The sequence below is a fragment of the Callospermophilus lateralis genome, chromosome 8, assembly GCF_048772815.1.
Source record: "Callospermophilus lateralis isolate mCalLat2 chromosome 8, mCalLat2.hap1, whole genome shotgun sequence".
NCBI classification, from domain to species: domain Eukaryota; kingdom Metazoa; phylum Chordata; class Mammalia; order Rodentia; family Sciuridae; genus Callospermophilus; species Callospermophilus lateralis.
The window spans coordinates 125,785,852-125,807,213 of NC_135312.1; positions in this window are offsets into that span (position 1 = coordinate 125,785,852).

Genomic DNA, 21,362 nt, shown 5'->3' on the forward strand with positions numbered 1-21,362 from the left:
GTAATTCAAACTTATATTTATATGAGGCCTACATAATGATTTACCATAAAATAAGATTCCTTAAATCTCTGTTACTTAATATGGAAAGTCTAGAATATTGATGTTTCAACACCAGGAGCTGCTAAAACTTACTAGACTCATAATTGGTTTTTGCACAATGTTTTTTACTACACTTCTATTTTACTTATTTCATGTGGAAGTCTACTTCCATTTTAACATTTCACGATATCTTAGCAAATGCACTTGGTACAAAATCTTCGATTGCTTCACTTTCTGTTGATACAGGTATCTATCTCCATGACCTCCTGGCTTTATCCTGTTAACTCTACCTATTAGAGCAGGGGTCATTGAATTCAATTTTAATTTTTGAAAAAAAAGTACACTTTGTAAGGATTGTTATTTTGTGACTGTTAATTCTTTTTTAAAGTTTTCCAGAGTTCAAAGAGACATTTTTTAACACAATGAAATGATTTGTAATTACCATATGGACCTATCAGACACCTTTATTAAAAAAGAGAGAGAGATGTATTGTGGGATCTTAATAATCTATTATTTTCTTCATAGACCATGAGACATTTTGCTATTTCATAATCCTAGGAATTATTTTATCTTTACTCATCAATCATTTCCACTGTGTTAAAATAACTAATATATAATCAAGAAAAACAATAAATCATCTAAGGAATGATACACAAGTGAAATTCAGTTTAACTGTTGTGTTCACAAAATTATTGGGCCAGTCACAATTTTTGTAGTTTGCTTTAGCTTTGACTGAACACAGTGAAAATTATGAATGTTTATTTTCTTCTTCTTATGTTGCCAGACATCAGAGGAAGATATTTCAAAGTAATTTGGTGAATGGGATGATGAAAACAGGCAGAGAATAGCATGGTGCACTATGTGGTGGTACATCGGTAATATAAACTGAATTTTAGATAATGGCTTTTTAGGTTGGAGATAGCTCAGAAGAATTTTCTTAAACTCAACCCTAATGAATAAGGAATATATTTCTAAAGAACAAAGGTAATGTGATTTTCTCACCCAATTAAAATTATACATATACAAGTGCACCCCTATATAATCAATAGGATGGATTTCATAACACAATTTTTGATTTAAAAAAAACCCTACACATCCCATTTTGCTATAAAAATGTATGCCTATATTATTTCTATATATTTGATGGTATTTTATGCCAAAAGTTGCTGGCCATAAACATGTTTGCATTCATGACATTCTGATTAATTTTTAAATTCACATTTTAATTAAAAAGTTTGGCAGATTACTTGCAAAAACTCCTAAAATATTTTTGCAATTAAAGAAAAAGTACTCATTGGACTCAGTAAATGTTTTTGTCTATTTTTCTAGGCTTTTGTCTATTTTTGAGGGTTAAGCTGCATATATTTCTAATGGGAGCATTTATATGTTCCAAATTAAAACTTTCTGGCAAATCTATTAAAAGTGTGCTGCTTCTTCTTGCCAATTAATATTGGTTAAGGGAAGAAAGGGCCCACAGGATGATCACTGCTATCCTTGAACCTATAGGATATGAAAAATATTAGGGCAAAGGGCCCAAAGGAGTGGACAAAGATCCTGGAGTGACCCACATTTTCTCTGAATGCATTTATGTTTTCACAACATTTCCCAAATTTATTTCATATGGAACATGTTACTGTTGAGTTTGGCATTTGAAAGACAAATGCTGCTAATCAAATTACCAACTAGTTGGTTTAAGAATTTTCCAACAATACTTTTTAGACCCTATTCCCCAGTTCATCCTAGGGCAGCAACATCAGCACTCATGACAGCTAAAAGGTAATATAAAAGGATCTTTTGTTGTTTTATGAGCATGTGCCAAGCCAAATTCCCATTGTAAACCTACATGTCCAATTAGCAGAATCACTATGTCAGTTCAGGCTCAATGCACATATATTTTTCTTTATTTTGTAGACTTGTAATTGCTTGCATTTAGCTCATACTTTTATCCAAGAAAAGAGACATAAAATTGTTTATTGATTATACACATGCAAGTAGGTTTCATTTAAGCTGCTGAATACAATTTACCAATTAACCCTATAGCTATACTGAGTGGCAGAGGTCTAGATTCCCTTGATTATGTGGTATTAAAACACATCCACCGAGTTCCCAGTTCTAGTCATGTGTGTCAAGGACATGTGTCATACAGATGGCTTAGTAAAATCACATCTACTTTGTTTTTATCTGGTAAGTTCTTTCAATCCTCAACTATAACTAGTAGTAATCAATTCAAAGTTTCAGAACTATTATGCCTCCAATCTGATCCAATCTCTTAGATCCTGTTATAGATTTCTAACCTTTTTCTTTAAGGGTGACTATTAGCATCCTATAACTCCTTTTTAAGAAAGGCAAACTGAGAGTCTAGCATTGAAATTATGTTCTCTTTTTTTCCAATTTTCTATTATTTGTTTAAATCATACTTGGATTATTATTTTCAAATGGATTTCATATAAGGAAGGGATATAGGAATACGTGCATATAGTAAAGTACATTATAGCAAGCAATACAGATGAACTTGACTTTTCCGATTTAAGATACATTTTGGAGGACATATTATGCATTGGGTTGTAGGCCAGTCTCCTGAGAAAGATAAAAAATAGCAACAGTGAAAACGGTAAGTCAGATGTCACACTGGAAGTTTATGGCAGACTTTGGCAATGTCTGGGGCCTTCCTTGTGGAAGGTCAAGCTCCACGGAGCTCAGGGAAGGATTCCCACGGAGGACGGCTGGTATCAGACACTACTGTTCAATTGAGCATCTGTCACGTTGGTCAACTTGCTCCTCCTCCCAGCTGTAGTGCTCTATCCTCTCTTGCTGGACTCCTGGCATTTCCTTTTATTTTCAGACCAGAGGTATCTTCCAACAATCCCTTGTATCTTAGAACAAAACCAATATTTCTTTGCAAGTCTCTCCTGCTAGCTTTACTGTTCCTTCCTGGAAAAAGAAAAATGCCTGTGATTTGGAGGCCTTTCTTGACGAAATTACTCTTATTCAGTTCATCTAAAACTCTTCTTCCTCTTGAAGGAACCCACATGTTGCCTCACTCCCATTTCCTTCCACTGATGTCTTTTCTCTTCCTTTGAGACTCCATTCTTGCAGAGCTTAAGGGACCTGCAAATTTATCTACAGAGTTTAAAACAGTTTTTAAACTTGACAACTTTTATAAGACCAAAACAGAATGCCCAATAAATCTGAGTAGGAGATGATTACTACATATAAATGCTTTACAGTTTATTAGAACACCTCTATTATTTTGTAAACTGCCATGCTTCTGATCGACAAGTGGAATGAATGTTAGATTCACAACCATTTCTGTGTTCATTTTACCTTTTAAAGAACCATGAGTGCTATATGTAGCAAGCTAATTAGTAAGACATAGACCAGAGGAAGCAAGCCAGGACTTACTGGTGACTGCCAATTTTAAAATGCAAACTTCACTCTATGGTAAAATTCTAGAACATTCCTTTGTTTTTCTCAGAATCTCAGGTTTGAGAGGAACACATGTTGCACAGATAACCAGAAACCCACCTAGACTCACACAACCACCTCACCATCAGACTTGAGCTTTGTTAGATCAGAGACCAGTTGTGTCTACCAAAGATTCCTAAATGAGACAGACATACAACAGGGAAGGTACATTAACATAAAGTGTGTTTAAGAGTCAGCTGAGGATCTTTATTTTCAAACCAAAGATTCCATGTTTTGTCATTTTCTACTAGCAGTAGATGACTAATGAGTAATTTGCAAGCAAGAAAATAAGAATAACTTTAGCAACTGCCAAACATGTAAAAGTGTTTTGTGAAAACTTCATCAAAAATTCAAACAAAACCACTTATATATTTCAATGTGCAAAAATCTGTCTCTTTTAGCTTATGTTTTATCATTGGATTATTGTCGCAGTCCGGCTGCAGCAAAATAACCGGGGGGTGACAAGGAACTTGTGTACATTGATACAGAAGGAGTGGGAGCCGTTTATTGTAGGACCGGAGCGATATTTATATATTCCACATAGCTTATCTTAATTAGCATAAACTAGATACAGCAGTCAACCAATAAGGAATCTCCACACTTAATGGCTAGCTGGCCTTACTTCACAAACCACTCCCTCTGGCATTTTTGCCAGGCGCCATCCAGACTTGTTTACAGTCTCTAACAGATTATAAGATTTAAGATGAAGTGAGTCCTCTTCCTAGTGGAAGTCTGTATCTAGCCCATCTTGTCAAGGCTGTATTAGCTTTTAATTCATTACAAATATTTGGGTTGTTTGGGTTTTTCTTCTTGAATATAGAAAAAAAAACTCAAAACAAATTTAATTCAGTGAAAGATAAGCAGATATCTCAAGTGACAAATTGAAACACTTTTATTCCAGTTGCTATTCAAGAAAACTTGCTCTTAGGGTGGCCTCATTTGAATAAATGGCACATTCAAAGATTCTGACATAATTTGCCAAATTATAGAAATAAAAAAACTAAGAATATGGGAGGTGATAGGAGCCATTATAAATATTTTTGTCATTCCTTTTCTCTTGGTCTCTCATCTTTGAGTATATTTCACCAAGGTTTTCTCTTTCAAACTATTTCTGTGCTTTTCCATTCTGGGAAAATCATTGTACTAATGGAAAAATATTTCTTAGTTGAAGTCCCAACTGAAACAAGTTTGGAACTAGAATATCTTTAAGAAAGGAAGACTATCACATTCCTAATTTTTCCCCTGAATTAATTCCAGGGTATGTGACAAAAGAGTTTTCTTATTTTGGAGAATTCCTAATGACTTAGGCTGAGTAATGAAAGGGGAAATCTGGGTACCCACTTTGACTCTACTCAGGTCAATTTGTTTATGTGAAACAACAAACATTGGAAAGATCTGCTTTTGAAGCGGACCCAAACAATTCTTCTGATCTGATTTTTTTTTAAAAAGTATATAATTTAACCCTTAGGAACTACATTAAAGAAGACATAATTAACAATTTCCTCTTGTATTTTGTATGTACTTCTATAGCATAGCACTAAATAGACTTTTTTTTGAAAGCTGCTATTGTACATTTTATTGAATTTTGACACCATGAACTACTATAATAGAAAAATACAATGCATATACAGGTCTATATGGCAGTCTAGCTCAATTCCTAGTGAAGTCTAGGTGTTAACAAATACAATGACTATGGATTTAAAGAGAAATGTTAGGGTTGAATATAGACTTTTTAATAAAAGAAAACTAAAATACTACACTCAGAACACCACTTCTCTCAATAAATTTTAAAGTCTTACTTTGCTTTGGATTCATCAGAGAAGAAACCCTGACTTGAATTATTTGCTTCCATAACTTCTTGATTCTATCAGCAATGATATACATCAAAGGGGATTTACAGTTTCTTTACACATGCTATTTGAAATGCATCTCATCTCAGCCAATGTGGTTTTTAAATGCTTTATTTTTTTTCTACATTGTTTTCAAAGAATCCTATAATTCAGTATATAAAAAGTAAAGAGCCAACGATAAGATAAAATTGAAATTAGCTGAACTAACTCTAGTTTAATTAGCTATTTTTCCTACTTCCTTCAGTGGAGATGCCTACAGAAATAGTAACATTTTCATTAGAAGCGAGAGACCTCAAAGTGAAACCATATGTCCCACTGAAGCTAGTCCTTAAGCTCAGGAAATACCAATTATCTTTGTTGTTGTTTTTTGCTTTTAACTCCTAAAAATTTAAACATGGTTTTACATTCCAGTTTGGCAACTACATGCAATTCTCCATCAATGTCACTTATTTTTGTGCCTTTAATCTTTTTTTTTTTTTTAGTTAGGTTTGATGTTTCCTCAAAGAATTTTTTTTTCTGAATGAAAGAGAAAATGTGATTTTAGTTCACATAGTTTAGTTTTGTATATTTTCTCACATACTCAAGCTGACTGTGAGCAGGATTAGAAATACCTTCTGTTCTCTGTGTAAAATAAGTTATAGAAGTTCTTAAGACTGCTCATCTATTTTGAATTTTGTGACTATTTTAGGGACCAGAATGTCCTATTTCTTGAATATAAATTTACCACAAATTATGTTCACATCAGTTTTAGGAAATAATACAAATAATTAGAAATTTAAAAAAATGCATGACATTGCTGATCCTCACTGGATGATGTTCTACATTTCTCTTTGCTAAAAATTCCTGACTAATATATCTAAAGTAACTCATTTCTGTCCTTTCTTTGCCTTTAATTTTTTTTTGTGGGCCCATAGTTATTCATCCATTCAAAAGTATTTATTGACTATATGAGATGAGAAATGTAATGAGAAATGTGGTGGTGGGGCATTCTCTCTCTCTCTCTCTCTCTCTCTCTCTTACATCTGTACACTACTGTTATGGGGCAGTTAAGGGCTTGCATTTATTTTTCTATCATTCATTCTCTTATTTTCACATAAACCCAAAGATGGCACATAACATTAATTTCATCTGCAAGCTACTCTTGTCCTGCTTCTGATGCAGGATGTCAGTAGTTTTCAATGACATAGATTTTGAAATCTTGTTTGGCCACTCAGAAACAATCTAATCTAATGACAATCACTAACTTTGATATAGTAACATTCAGTTTGCCATTTGCTCTTCAAAGATAGTACTTGATTTAATTCTCACTAAAATATGATGGTTTGTTATCCTTTCCTCTTGGATGCTATATGTGGGTAAAGTCACCCAGTTAGGATGGAGTAGAATTGGTGCCAAACCTAGGAAGAGTTTTGACTTTGGACTCTATTGTTTTCCTTCTTATGATCTCCTCTGTCTCTGAACTACTAGTGTGAGACCGTCCAGTAAAATTTAAGAAAATGAGAAAATAAATTTGATGCCTGCCTGGATAAGTATGTTTAATATGTAAATCTTTTAGATTTTAGTTTCTTGATCATCTGATCATAGTTATTTTTAACTTACCTCTTTCGTACTTCATTCATTATGGATCTGATCATGGATCATAGAACTTTAAAAACTTGAGGAGGCTTAGATAGGATTATGCTCATCATTCATGTCTACAATCAAGTTGTGCATGAGGTGTTGTTATATGTGTATAATGCAAGAGAAGACAATCTGGCTGTTGTGTCAACAGAGCTACCAATGGCAGTCTGCAATGTGGAGGAAATCTATGCGATTCAGTTTTTCTTTTGCAGAATAGTGTAAGTCCTCCACCCTGCTTCTTTAAGTCGTCCTGAGGATCTGATGAGCTGATGTGTGTAAATCACTTTCTAAATGTAAAGTGTTAGAAAATAGAACCTGTTATTATGAAGTATACTTATAGTGAGATTGCCACAATATTTTATTTCTAGATAGTACAATTGCTTCTTACAGTTTCAAATGCAGGGAATATATATTTTTTAAAAAAATACAGATTTTTGTGTGTGTTAAAAGAAGGCAAACTGACATTTAGTAATGAGCAGAACTGGGAAAATAGTACAGACTGCTGGCCCCCTAAAGAAATTTAGCTTGTGTGTTAAATTTACTTTAAAAATTAATGAGAGTGTTGGAGTTCATAGTTAACCCTCATTAGAGCTCTAACTGGATAGACTAGAAAAAGGACCAACTGCTACCTATAAGCACGTTTTTCAGATTTCTGTTTCACAAAATAGATTTGAATCCCTAGCTCTTAAGCGGGGGAAAAAATCTTCCAAGCTTGCCAGCCGCTCAGAGCAGTATAAAACAAAATGGAGGTGGGAGGACAAAGCCTTTCAGGATCGAGCAGAGGCCATGTAAACAGATGTGGGTGCAGTGAATAGAAAAGGTTGAATAGTTGCTTTGTTGCTTGCTCTCTGTTTGTGCCACAGAGGGTCCTCTCTGTACAAGTCTTTCTGGCAGATGATGTGCCACATCACTCTTCTGCTGCAGAAACATACAGAACCCGATATTTGCTAAACATGGGCACCCTTAGCTCTTGGTTCTATTTATTTTAATGAATGTTTCATATAAGACCAAACACTTATGGTAATTTTGAAAGAGAATTTATGAAGAACATAATTGAAAAGCCAATGTAATTTTGCTTTTTCATCTACTGACAGATAACCATCAGTCTAAGGCTGCACTGTACAAAGAAAACTAGTGTTTGTGAATTTTAAAAAACTTGCATCCATCATGGACAGGCATTAAGTGACATCACAGCTAAAGTGGGGGAGGTATCTTCATAATAAAAATATTTCCGAAGAGCAGTCCTGTTATGAATGTGGGCAACAGTGTTGAACTGAGAAATGTAACCTTTCCTCTATGCTTAAAGATTTAGATAGAAAACTACAGGCTATTGTTGAAGTACTCTACACATGTCCATTGATTTATTTCATGAGGAACTGTTATTGTTGCTTACTTGTAAAAGGTCACAGACACCAGAATTTGGAAATCTGCCCAGGTTCCTGTAAATATCCCCTGAGGACTGGCATTTGTGGTCCAACACACCACACTGAGAATGGGTGGGTGGGTGGAGATGTGGGTGGTGGTTGAGAGGTGCGGGATGCCTGCTCTACTTTTTATTATGTTCTTATTCTGAGCCAAATAAAATCAACATCAGCCCCTAAGGCCAGTAGTAGCCCACAGCAATAAAGCATAAAAAGCTCCTTCATAAATGTATATGGTCATATTCAACTCTTCCACTGCAGTAGATTTTTATTTCATATGGAACAGAACAAATGAGTCTCCTGAAAGCCAGAGAATTTACAGCTTGAATTTACTATTCTTCTAGCATGGTGTTAACTTCGCTAATACAAATGTTGTGTCTACTTTGCAGAAATTCTGCACTGAAACAAATCGTGCACACCCAAGTCCAAAAAAGGGGTACAACTCCCACCTCAAAAAAAAAATAATAACACAGGGAAGATGGATGAAATTGAGAAGGTGCCTTTTTGTTGAGTGGCATAATGACTAATGAATAATAAAAATACATTATCTTAGAAACTGCAGTTAACTTATAGATCCAGAGAATTCCACGAGGAACTCCTGCATCTTTTTGTGATGTGCAATTATTGTTCTTTCATCGGTGACTTAATTTGTGTAAGTGTGTAGAATAATTCTTTAGGAGGAAGGGTTGGGGAAAGGGGATGATCCTTTGGGAATTTATCTGGTGTTTCCTTCTGTGTTTAAATACTTGCCTGATTCTCAAGATGTTTGGAGCCATTTAGAAGTGTGTAAATAAGGTAACTTACTTCTGCAATTTCTTGCCCTATTTTGCACTCTGCCTTTTTGTGTGATAAAATAACATGATTGGAGAACACAACTAAAAAAAAAAAAAAAGCATATCAAAAATCGAGGGAAGGAGAGGAGGGACAGGGACTGAGAGAGAGAGAGAGTTTAATAGGCCCTCTGTGAGCTCCCTCTTTTCTCTACCTAAGAGGAGGCAGCCCCACAGCCTTTCCTTCAGTCCTCCCTGACAGGACTGGAGGCCCTTCTATACATGCCCCTGTCTCGTGCATTCATGGGCCGCGGTGACACCATGGCTCCTTTTGTTTGGAACCAGATAATTGCCATCTCCTTCTCTCAGCTGCCATATGGTGCAGTGGAGACCAACTTACAAAGACAAACAGGGAGAGTGAGGGAGTGAAAGAAGAAGGGAAGAAAGAACATGGAGGGACAGCAGATGAAACTGATTCATGTTCAATGTTGATGGGGTGAGTGGGAAGGGTGGGACTGGGAAGCCAGAGGGTAAAGGAGGGGGACGAGCAGGGAGTCTGCCCAGGCGGATGTTCTTGGAATAGGAAACTTCACAGATGAGCAACCCAGCTGCTTCCTGTGGGAGGCTGGCTCTGCTAATTCTCCAAATATGGCACTTAAAATGAAATACTGATGCTACACTCATTTATATATTGGTCTCAGTATTAAAATTATTTCCATTATTCCTAATTGTCCATGCTTACTTTATCATCATAATAGTTAATTCTCCCATATCTGTGCTACGTATTATTTAATATTTTTTAGAGTTTCTCTTTTCACAAATTCCAATGTGCATGTGTTTCTCCTTAGCAAGCAGATTCAATCCCAAACAGTTCTATCAACACCATATTCTATTTCAACGACATTTGGGAGCCTGCTTTTTCCAGGAGTCTGGAGTGTCTTGTGTTGGCATAATTTGTGTTTTTTATTTTTATTTTCATTTTTTGGGAGGTGGGAACCATATGAATACTAATTTGTGGGTGTGTTTATAATGATTTTTAGATTTTAAAGCTAAAATGACCTGAGTCCACTATGCAAATACATTTTGACACTTTTTTGAAAATGTTTGTATTGATTATGGCAAAATTTTTGGTTTTCCCTCTATTTTCTATGTTATATAATTGCTACTATATTGATAATGTTTCATGAGTTAAAAGAGGCAGAGGTACACTTGTACCATAAGGATAGCTTGATAGTTTGTGTTATTTCATCAATGAAACAGCAAGTAGTGCCACTATTTTATATTTCATATACTGACATGCTTATGTGACATAAGATGATATTACTTGAAAGTGCTAATTATTAGTATACAGACTCTAAGGCATATTTAAACATCGTCAAATAATGGGGGAAGGTAAGTAAGTCATCATGTATTTCAGATAAAATTAGTTATTCAACTGATTGTAAAGGATACTACCTTGTCTGCTCCAATCCTGTTTTTACTTGACAGTCAACACACCACACTCTATCAATTTTTATTCTGCTTATTCACCCAACAGTCAGTTTATATTGCTGATCATCCCTAAATTCTCCCTTAAACTTGAAATGTACCAGAGCTCAAACTTAGGACTTATTTTTATCTCTATCCATGCTTACTTCTTTGAGGATCTTATCTAATTTTATGGCTTAAATATTACCATAGAATGACAATATCCACACTCACATCTCCTCAACTCTTGACTGTGTCTTTCCAGCAGCCATCTCAACACACTCATGTTTGTGTGAAAGGCACCTCACACAAAACTACATTCTTGATGTGTACTCAACCTTCTTCTCCCACTGGCTTCCCCAGTTACTTACGGACAGCGCTAACTGGTCTGTCTCTCCACCCCAAATTCTAGAAATCATCACTTGTCCTCTTTTGCTCACACCAAATACCCACTCTATCAGTAATTCCTGTTGATTTTACCCTCAAAATACATCCAGAGTCTAACCACTTTTTGTTAATTTTATTGTAATCATATTTGGCCAAGCCAACATTTTTAAAAATTATTTTAATAATCTACTTAATGGTATCACTGGTTTCATTCTTGCCCTTATACTACATTTGTAATAAAACAGCCAGGGCATCTTTGAAATAATTTTTATGTCATTTCTTGTCCTTCTGTGTAAAAAACAGCCAGGGAATCTTTGAAATAATTTTTATGTCATTTCTTGTCCTTCTGTGTAAAAAAACTTGTAAACAACCTGGCTGGGGATATAACTTAGTTTGTAGAGTGCTTTCCTTGCATGTACAAGGCCATGGGTTCAATCCCCAGCACCACCAATAACAAAAAAAGAAAGTCTTAAAACCTAGATGCCATTCAACAAATGAATGGATCAAGAAAATATGGTACGTATACACAGTGGGCTATTATTACTCAGCCTTATAAAAAGAATGAAATTATGGCATCTGCAGGTAAATGGATGGAACTAGAGAATATCATGCTTAGTGAAATAAGCCAATCCCCCCAAACCAAATGGTGAATGTTTTGTCTAATAAGCAGATGCTGATCCATAGTGGGATGGAGGGATAGGGAAAAATGAAGGAACTTTGTTTTTTGTAGAGGGGAGAGAGGGGAGTGGTGGGGCTTAGGGAATGGGAAGGATGATAGGAGGAGACATACATTATTACCTTATATACATGTATGATTGCACTACTGGGGTGAATCTGCACCATGTACAGTCAGAGGAATGAGAAGTTGTGCTCCACTTGTGTACAGTATGTCAAAATGCATTCTACCATAAAATAAATAATAATTTTTTTAAAAAAATAAAAAGAACAACAAACCTGGCTACCAATGAGCTTTTGATTCTTGTCTGAGCCAAACTGGCTTCTTTCCTATTCTGAAAATGCAGGAGTAACATTCTAGTTTCAGGTTCTTTCTAGAATCTACTCTTTCTAAGATTTGCTCACTTCCTCCAAGAGTTTTCTTGTGACATCTTGTTGGTGAGAACTTCTCTGATTTGCCATTAAACTATCAACCACACGCTAAGTACACATTATCCCTTTTGTGTGTAGTTTTTTCCATACCACTTTTCACTTTCTGAGCTCCAAGTTAAGAAAACAAATCATCCTATGAGTACAGTAGCACCAGGCACTAGAGTCATTGATAATAGGTGATACATTTTCATGTGAAATCTAAACAATAATCACCATATCTAATTTCTCTCAGAAATGGACTAGCCAAAAAGAAATAAGTGATTTAATGTTCTTTCTGCCAAAATCTATATGATCCACCAAAATATGTAATTCTACTATTCTTTTTTCTCACCCGTTTCCAAAAGAAAAAAAAAATCAGTATGTCAGATGCCAAGAAATACATCTACAGAGCATTTCCCAAACTGAACTGATCTTAATGTGAAAGGCAAAATATTAATAAAGGATAAAAATTAAAATTAATATTTTTAAAATATTAATGAGAAAAGAACTGATATTTAGGAAAATAAAAGTAGCAATCTAGATTTGTCTCTTACCTCTAAAAACAAGTACTGTATTTCACTGCATAATTGTTGCCATTGCATTGACATATATTCATGAGCATTCTGTCTCCTAATCTTGCACCAAAGACAGTTTAGTGAGAAATAATTTTAAGTAATACTGGCACAATTAAAAAAATTCACATGATTCTTTTGCAAAAAAAAAGATTGGCATAAGATCTGTTAATGATTATGCCCTGAAATATAGTAACTTAAATGAAAAACTTGGAAATAAAACTTAAGTTTCACCATTATAACCAAAACATTTTGACAAATGATAATACATGATATTCCTCTGTTTAGAAGTAGACAAAGATTCTAACTGGCCTATTTTTTGTCCTTATTTCTTGTCTTTTGTGATCGATATGTATTGCAAAAACTTGCTGTGGGTATATTCTCTAGTGAAAATTTACTCTAAACATGTCAGAAGATCATTTGAAGTCAATACAATCAAATAAAGTCATCAGAGATGTTACTTTTACAAACTGAAAAGCCTGGCCCTTGGGGTCAGCAGAGTCTCTGTTTAAAAGTTTGGATGCCTTAAGTGTTTCATGAAGGTACTTAATTATTCTGAGTTTCTGTTTCCTCGTCTCTTAAATAAGAATAATAATATCTAACTCAAATCATTGTGGTGAGAGGGATAAAAATGTGTCCAAGGCACACATAGAATGCTCACAAAATGTGTATTTATTATTGGTATTAATGTAATAAAATTTTAATTGATAGGCAAAAGTTAGAAGTTTAGAATACATTTTTAGTCATTTGTTTTGTTTTAAAATTTAGAAGAAAGATTTTAATTTTATTTTTACATCAATTACTCTTTAATGGTTTTAGTAGACTAATAAAAAGAGAAAATAATAGTGGGACATCTGGCCCCTAGGTCATCACTGTGACATGTTTCTTCTCAAAAGAATCTTGAAATATACAAAATCTCTACTGATAGCACATAAAGATAAAGTGACCTGACCCCAATCTAATGTTTCCCAGGGGATGAAGTTTGGGTGTGGAGAGACATTCAGCCCCAAACACACCACAGCCGAAGGCCTGGGATGGATTTGCGGACGGATGGCAATTACTGATAGGAATGGTGATGCTGACTTGGGATTACAGGCTCCTTCCCGGATGGCTCCCTTTGCATGTCTGCTTTTTACTTGTGTAGTTGTTATCTAGATTTTGTCTAATCTATCCACTCCTCTTCTCTGCTTGTTGAATTATTTTGGTGCTGCTGCTGTGTTTCAGCACATGAATGCCTCGCCAAGTGGTTGGCACATGACCTGTCTCCCCTCCCTACCTGTGACAGTCTTCCTCTACCTCACCCCACATAAACCATCTCAGCCACCATGATCTAACCTGGGCAAATGACCAGACTAATGTGTCAAAGATGTCAGAAGAATGACATTTTGAGGCCTTATTATTGGGGAAACCCACTACAATCATGTAGCATGGCCTACTAAATTCTATGTACAAGGTTGTAGAGGAGGAATTTTAATTGACTTCCCTTATTTAATATTTGTATTAGCTTGTAGGACATATATTGGTCTTCCCATTTATTAGCCACTGGAACATAAGTGATTAAAATATGTTGTTCCACAAAGAAATAATAAATGTTGGAAGTGATGAATATGCTAATAAGTCTGATTTAATTATTACAGGATGCACACAAGTATCATAATGTGACATTGTATCCCATAAAGATTAAAAAATCATAACCCACCAATTAAAATGAAAACAAAATCTTGTTTCAAATCATATACCTAATACAAAAAGAGAACGGCACATATCTTATGACTTCAACTCCAGGCAATTCTACTACCCAAGTTTATCAAATAGGACCTATAGACAATAAAAATATTATTTTATCTTGAAAGATCACATTGCTCAGTCATTTTGGAAGTTGGATGTCCCAGTGCATTACACAACTTAAATCTAGAGTTCTGATTTCCTTTCTCCATACTGTTCTGTAGAGCATCTTGGCCTTCTTGGCTCACTGATTAGTTTTAGCCATGCATTATTACATAATTTAGGTCTAAATAAAAGTGTAACTGATAAATTACAATTAAATCTTGAATCATTGGCCATCTTTTATTTTAACCTACTATTTTTAATTAAAATACAAAGAAATATCACGTGAGCTATGTCATAGAACAAAAAAGGGCTAGTTGTGTAGTGCAGGCTTATGCAATTTATTTGAGGAAGTGCTCTGCCAAGTTCATTTTCACCCATAGGGACTTTATGTTGTTTTTACTGCACACATGGGAAAATATCTGTTCTTATTTCCCAGATGTCACTGGGGACGTCACAGTTCTTCTACAGTTTCGAGTATTTTCCTCATTAAGAAATGAATGGGTAAAGGGTGAAAAATGTAAACATGAAATTAGGTAGAGAAAAGAGTAGAGGAGGTGAGGAACTTTGGTAGTCAACAAAGTGCTGAGGTTTAAAGAGCATCCTCTTGTTCAAATCCTAGGTCCAAAATTTGTTACTAGTAGGACCTTGGGCCTCTTTGAACTTCATTGTTCTTGTTTCAAAACCAGTATCTTAATAGTATTTGAAACCCTCAACAATAGTGAAAATGCTCAAATTAATACAGTTAGTGTGAAAATGTGAGTGAAGTAGAAGTGCTCAATAAGCACTGGTTTATTTTCTTCACGCATCTGTGCTTATTTTCCCAATTACTGTATAAATTCCCACAGAGCAGGATCTTCATTTTAACATTCTGTATCAAACAAGGTTTAGCAAAGTGTTGCTCACATAGCAATCACTGGGTAAGTGAAATAACACGAAAGGAATGTAATAACAAGAGGTGGTTGGAGAGGAAAAGGGACTCACCTGCTAGGATATCTCTGGAAAATGCTCTCCATTTGGACAATGCTTTGCTTAGTTGAATTACTCAACAATTGTAACATCAAATAAAGTAAAATTTTCTTCTTCAGCCTGTTCAATCATGTATCTTATTACAAAAAGCACCTCAACCCCCCCCCACCAAACTATGCATTTTCTTCTTTAATTCATCAAAATAAAAATTTTAAAAATGGGAACATTTGTGCACCAAGAAACAGGGATTACCACATCACCCATAACACACACACACACACACACACACACACACACACACACACACACTTTCAACGTTTTCATAAACTCCTTTCTCTAAAAAAATCTCATTTGAAACTCAAACCATATTGGGGAAATTCACAAATTAACTGAGGTGAAATAATTGCTTTCATTTTCCTCTGTTTTTCCAGGAGGGCTGACACATGCTGAGATGAGGAAATATGACCTCCTCCACGTGTTTTCCATGAGGAATATGTTTGCTCTACAGCCACTGAGTTAAAAGCAAGCTTCATTCCCTCGTGTACAAAGGTAATTTGGAAAAGGAGCCAGAGGAATCAGGGTTGCTATTTCTCAGTCTGCTTTAGCCATCGACGAGCTATTTTTGTACCAACCGCAGAGATGTTCAGGTGAGGTAGACACCCCAGAGAATACAGGGGAAACACATTCACATGAGTATTATGTTATGCTTACTCACTTATTCAAATACCATAATTCTCATTTCAAATTTAAACCAACTTCTAGACTATTTGATTTAGTGCCTGAGTCTAATCATGCTTTCACCATCCGTGTATTCAGAAAGGAAACCTGAGTGAGAATTGCCCTTTGCTCTTACTTGAATACAGTAATGAGGGTGCCACCTCTGTGCTCTGGACTCACTGAGGTATCCCTTTCTGTGACAAATACCCAAGTAGCTTAATGAGGTCAGTGTTCCTACTTGTCTAATTAATTTTTATTTTCTGGGTTTTACCCTGTTAGTTTCCACTGGGATGTCTATTTGAAAAACAATGTTCATTATTAAATATGGAGTAAAAGTTGTCCCTATCTCCATAGTTGAAGGCATTAAAGGATGTATATAGCTTTCAGTGAGATTATAAATAAATGGATCATTCTTTCAAAGATATTGAGTAAACTTGAGTTTCGGGGCGGGGGGGTTGTTTGTTTATTTTTGTTTTGGTTTTGTAGTTCTGTGGATTGAACCCAGAGATGCTTTATCTCTGAGCCATATCTCCAGATCTTTTCTTTTATTGTTTATTCTGAGAAAGGGTCTGGTAAGTTGCTGAGGCTGACCTCAAACTTGTGATCCTCCTGCTTTAGCCTCTTGTCACTGGGGTCTCAGGCATGCACCATTGTGCCTGGCTGAATTTATGTTCTGAAAAATACTTGTTACTGTATCTTTATTTTTATTTGTATTCTTTTTTATTTATTTTCAGAGCTACAGATCAACCCAGGGCCTCACATATGTTAGGCAAGTGTTACAGCTCTGAGCTCCACACCCAGCCAGTCACTTGGATTTTTAGAAGCTGTCTGTGTAGTCTGATCAAAGTCCTGGTGGCACCCAATCTGTTAACCATAATAGCTCTTTAAGGCTTGGATTTCTAAAAATTGTTCCTAAACTTCTTGAGAAAGAGACCTCTAACCTTAAAGATATTAATATTGAATGTGAAAATATAGACTCTCTGCTAACCATGCAAAGAAGCAAATGTCTTCTAAGTGCTTAAATCAAAGGATCCCTTTGATTATACATTTCTATTCAAGACTTTTAAAACAGTTTAAACCTCCCTAAAAAATAACCTTTAAAAAGAAAAGTGAAGTTATCCCTTGAAGTGCTACTTTTCCTCTGAGCACAGGTAGATATTTATGCAATTGTTTGTCAAGTGCCCAAATTGTGAACATATTCTATGTAATGGGCAAAATCTACCACTCTAAGGAAATTTCAAAGCAAGGCAGTTTAGAATGATAAATGTCACGTCAACAATTTGTACAACTTTTGGAAGCGTGTGGTTTTCACTCTGAAGTTCATACAGTAAGACATAACTAAGGACAACATTAAAGGGGCATTTCTCTTTCCACTTTTTTTTTTTTTTAAGAGTTTATGACTATTTCCAACATCATTCTGCTCTAGCTGCCTGGTTAATGGCAGTAGCTGCCTGCTAGCAATTTGTTGGTTTATAGCAATTGCAAAAAAATACTACTTGAAATGAAACTTCCATTTCATTATTCTGTTCCTAATGCCAAAGCCTGTTGTGGCTATATTCTTTAAACCTGCCTTTCATTACTGCATAGAAGGTCAGTATTACATGTCTGAGTATATGTCCTATAGTATGAACACATACTTTTCAATCTCATCTTTAATGCATTGAAGCTAACCTGAACTTTGGATTAGCATACGTTTGAAGTCTCAATAATTGAAAGGCTTTTATGCCTACTAGCCAAAATTATTTTTCTTTCAGACATTGAGATAAGAAACAGACCAACTTCTTGAGAGAATTGAATATGAAGTCTTTTAGATTTGTCCATCTTCTTCCCAAGCAGGAGCCTCTCTTGACGAACAACTTCCTCCTTGCCTCCCAGCCCCCGCCTGCCCCTCCCAGCAACTCTAAACTGAAACCAGATTTCAAAAATACAAACCAAAGCTTTAGGATGAGATTCAGCGCTCATACCATATAAATCTTCAAGAAATGTTGAAAATGGGGGTGCACAAGAAGGAGGATTGTTTTTTATGGGCTTGCAGATTTTAATGTTAAAACTGAAGCAGGGCAATTACATTCTTCATAAAACTACAATTTGGTGACCTCTGACCTTTTCCTCATCCGGTCCCCAAGAGTTCCTCATTCCAATAGCAATAGCATAGGGAGAAAGAAAAGAGAAGGAAAAAAGATGCACATCTACAAGAATTTAGCTTCTGGCAAGAATCAAATTAAATAATTCACTTCCTGGCTCATGGTTTACATGACCTATCTTCCCTTGCTTTTTCTCTCTCCCACCCTCCCCCTCTCCTCTTCACAGCAAGAGGCAGTTTAACCATTGCCTTGGCTGCTTCCTGCTTCCTTTGCTTTCTATTTTCAAATTCATGGGAATGGAATCTGCTCAGAACTCAATATTCACCCACCCATCCACACCACATTGTTCAAATACACCAGCCACCTTCGACTTAGAAAAGAGTTAGCCTAGTTAACTAATTCAGGAATAAGAATGTATCATAAAATATCACCTGGGTTAATCCCATGTGGGGCCTGGGGGTATTCCTTGCTCTTTGAAGATGTTCCATGAAAAACTGGTTTTATGTTCAGGTGTAATTTTCTTTTGGGGCATAAAATATATGGTTTCACATTTAATTAAGGAATTATTTTCGCTTATAATTTTTAGTACTAGGTCTATTCTATTAGAATTAGTATTCTATTATTTTAATAACTCCAGAAAAAAATCTCACTCAATATGAAGAATCAATTTTCAATATTTGTCCTATCAGGAAATGGGAGAGTGAACTTTCCAGGGAAAAGTGAGAAACAAAACTAAGTCCAGTTGAATCTCAGTTTATAAATTCTATGTATCCTTGAAATCTTAGGAACAACACAAAAGAGAATCACACTAGTAAATGTTGACAAATTATTTAGATTTTTATTTTTAAGTGAATAGGATTCCTAAGTAATTTCTTAGCTTGAGGAATTTTTCCATTACAAGTAAATTACATACTTTAAAAAATGAGATCAAAAGAAAAGGAGCAACAGTAATTTAACCCTGCAATATATTTATTATATTCTTATATTACCCATATCAATTTATTTTTCAAATTGAAGTGTGAAGACACTTGTTTATAGTTGGGTATAAGAGTGTACAATTAAGTGTTCTTTTTAATTGTATGAAAGGAAACTAATTAGTTCCTTACTTGTTTTTCTAAAAATATGATCATTTTCCACTCTGGATGTATGTTTCTTATATTGTTTTCTCATTTCTATTTCTGCTGCTATGTGGTTAGTTATCATCACATTTTTTCTATTTATATTCCTGTGAATAATTCAGCATATTACTATTCTCCTTTCTAGGCATAGTTTTCTGTGCAAGATGCTACCAGATTTGCTGACTTACATGCCTCTCTGACAAAAATCTATGGTCATTTTCCCAAGAGATGCCCCAGGTTCACCTACATCAACAGATGTTTTCAGGGGCACAGTTTCAGTTAGATGAGTTGGGAGAACACAGCACATATTGAAATTCACATGTCTTGAACAGTAGAGCATCTCTGGGGACTGGGCACAGGTTTGACTGGAAGCAAAGGATGTCAATGAGAACAATAGTGGTGAAAATAAAGCTGAAAGAAGTCTCATGAAAGGCCTCAGGGACAACGATGTCCTATCAACAATTTACAGAAAATGTTAAGGAAAAGCTATTGTCATTACTCCACATTTGCATTTTGAAAGCACATTCATACAAATTAAGTAGATTCCTTGAATTTCATGCACCAAGTAAGTGTCAGATCTAGAATAAAAGCCCAATTGTTTTTCTATAACTTCATAATCTTGTGAATTCAGTCTATATACTGCAGAATCTGACCATGTGTTATACCATATATCATTTAGTTGTTTTCTATGCTTAAATTGAAGTTTCTGACTTTTTCCTTTATATTTCAGTTAGTGAATGAAGCTATTCAAAGTTGCTGTCATATATTGTGTACTTATTTATTCTTTCATTATTTTTCTTCCTTGGCCTTTTCTGAATTGACCTACAGCTATCCTGTTTTCAATGCTTGCTGAATTTGAAAAATTTTACATCAATTTGTATTTTATAGGTTGTTAGTCCAAATATTAATAGCTTTATTTTCCTATATATATATAATTTGTCAAACTCTATAAACTTACATATACTATAGACAAGAACTTAAGCAAGGTTGCAGATGAACTCTCCCTAACTGGATTATGCTAAAGTAATTTGAAAATTTACCTGCAGGGCTTCTTAAATGTTTTGTTTAATTTTAATAATTTTTTCTTTGCATTAAACTTTCTAGCCTCATTATAGCTAATGTTTCACACACTATATATTTAATGGTATGTAGTAACCCATTTGTGGTAGTTATGCTTCATTTATTTATTCTATGGTGTAACTACTGCCAACCACGTAGCAACTGAAATAGAATTCCTTGATCATGAGTTTGTAAGTTCGGGTTTACTTGAAAAAGTAGTTATAGAAATGCATTGGATGAGATATCCCAAATTCTTACCATTCTTTAAAAATTTATTTCCATTTCTTTGACTGCTTTTCTCTTCTGTGAATTGACTTATCATATTCTTGAAAAATACTTTTATTATATTGTTGTCTTTTCATGTTGAATTATAAAATTTCTGTATATATTAATGCTATTAATACATTCTCAATCAATGTTCTTATCCTGTTTATAGGGTCATTTGTAAAACTGAAGTTTTAGTATTAACATGGCTATTCTATTGTACTTTAATACTAGTATAATCATAATGATACCCTTTTGCTTCATTTTTGTTTATTGTGATATACTAAAATGATCTTTTTCTGTTTGACACTATAAAGATATTCGAGTGTGTGTGTGTGTGTGTGTGTGTGTGTGTGTGTTTATATTTATCCAGGCACCTTGATTTATGATGGGATGAAGTATCAATAAACTTATAATAATAATTAAAAACATTGTCAGTTTAAAATGCACTTATCACAGTACATCTTAAGAGCACTCAGAACAGCGTAAATACCCTCATAATTGTGTGGCTGACAACACAATTGTGTGGTGCAACTCGACACCATCACCCATCATCACTCAGGGAGTACCACCCAACATTTTCCCCTCCAAAGAGTTGCATCATTGTTTAACTTCCTCTTGTGTCACCTTAACAATTATATCCATAA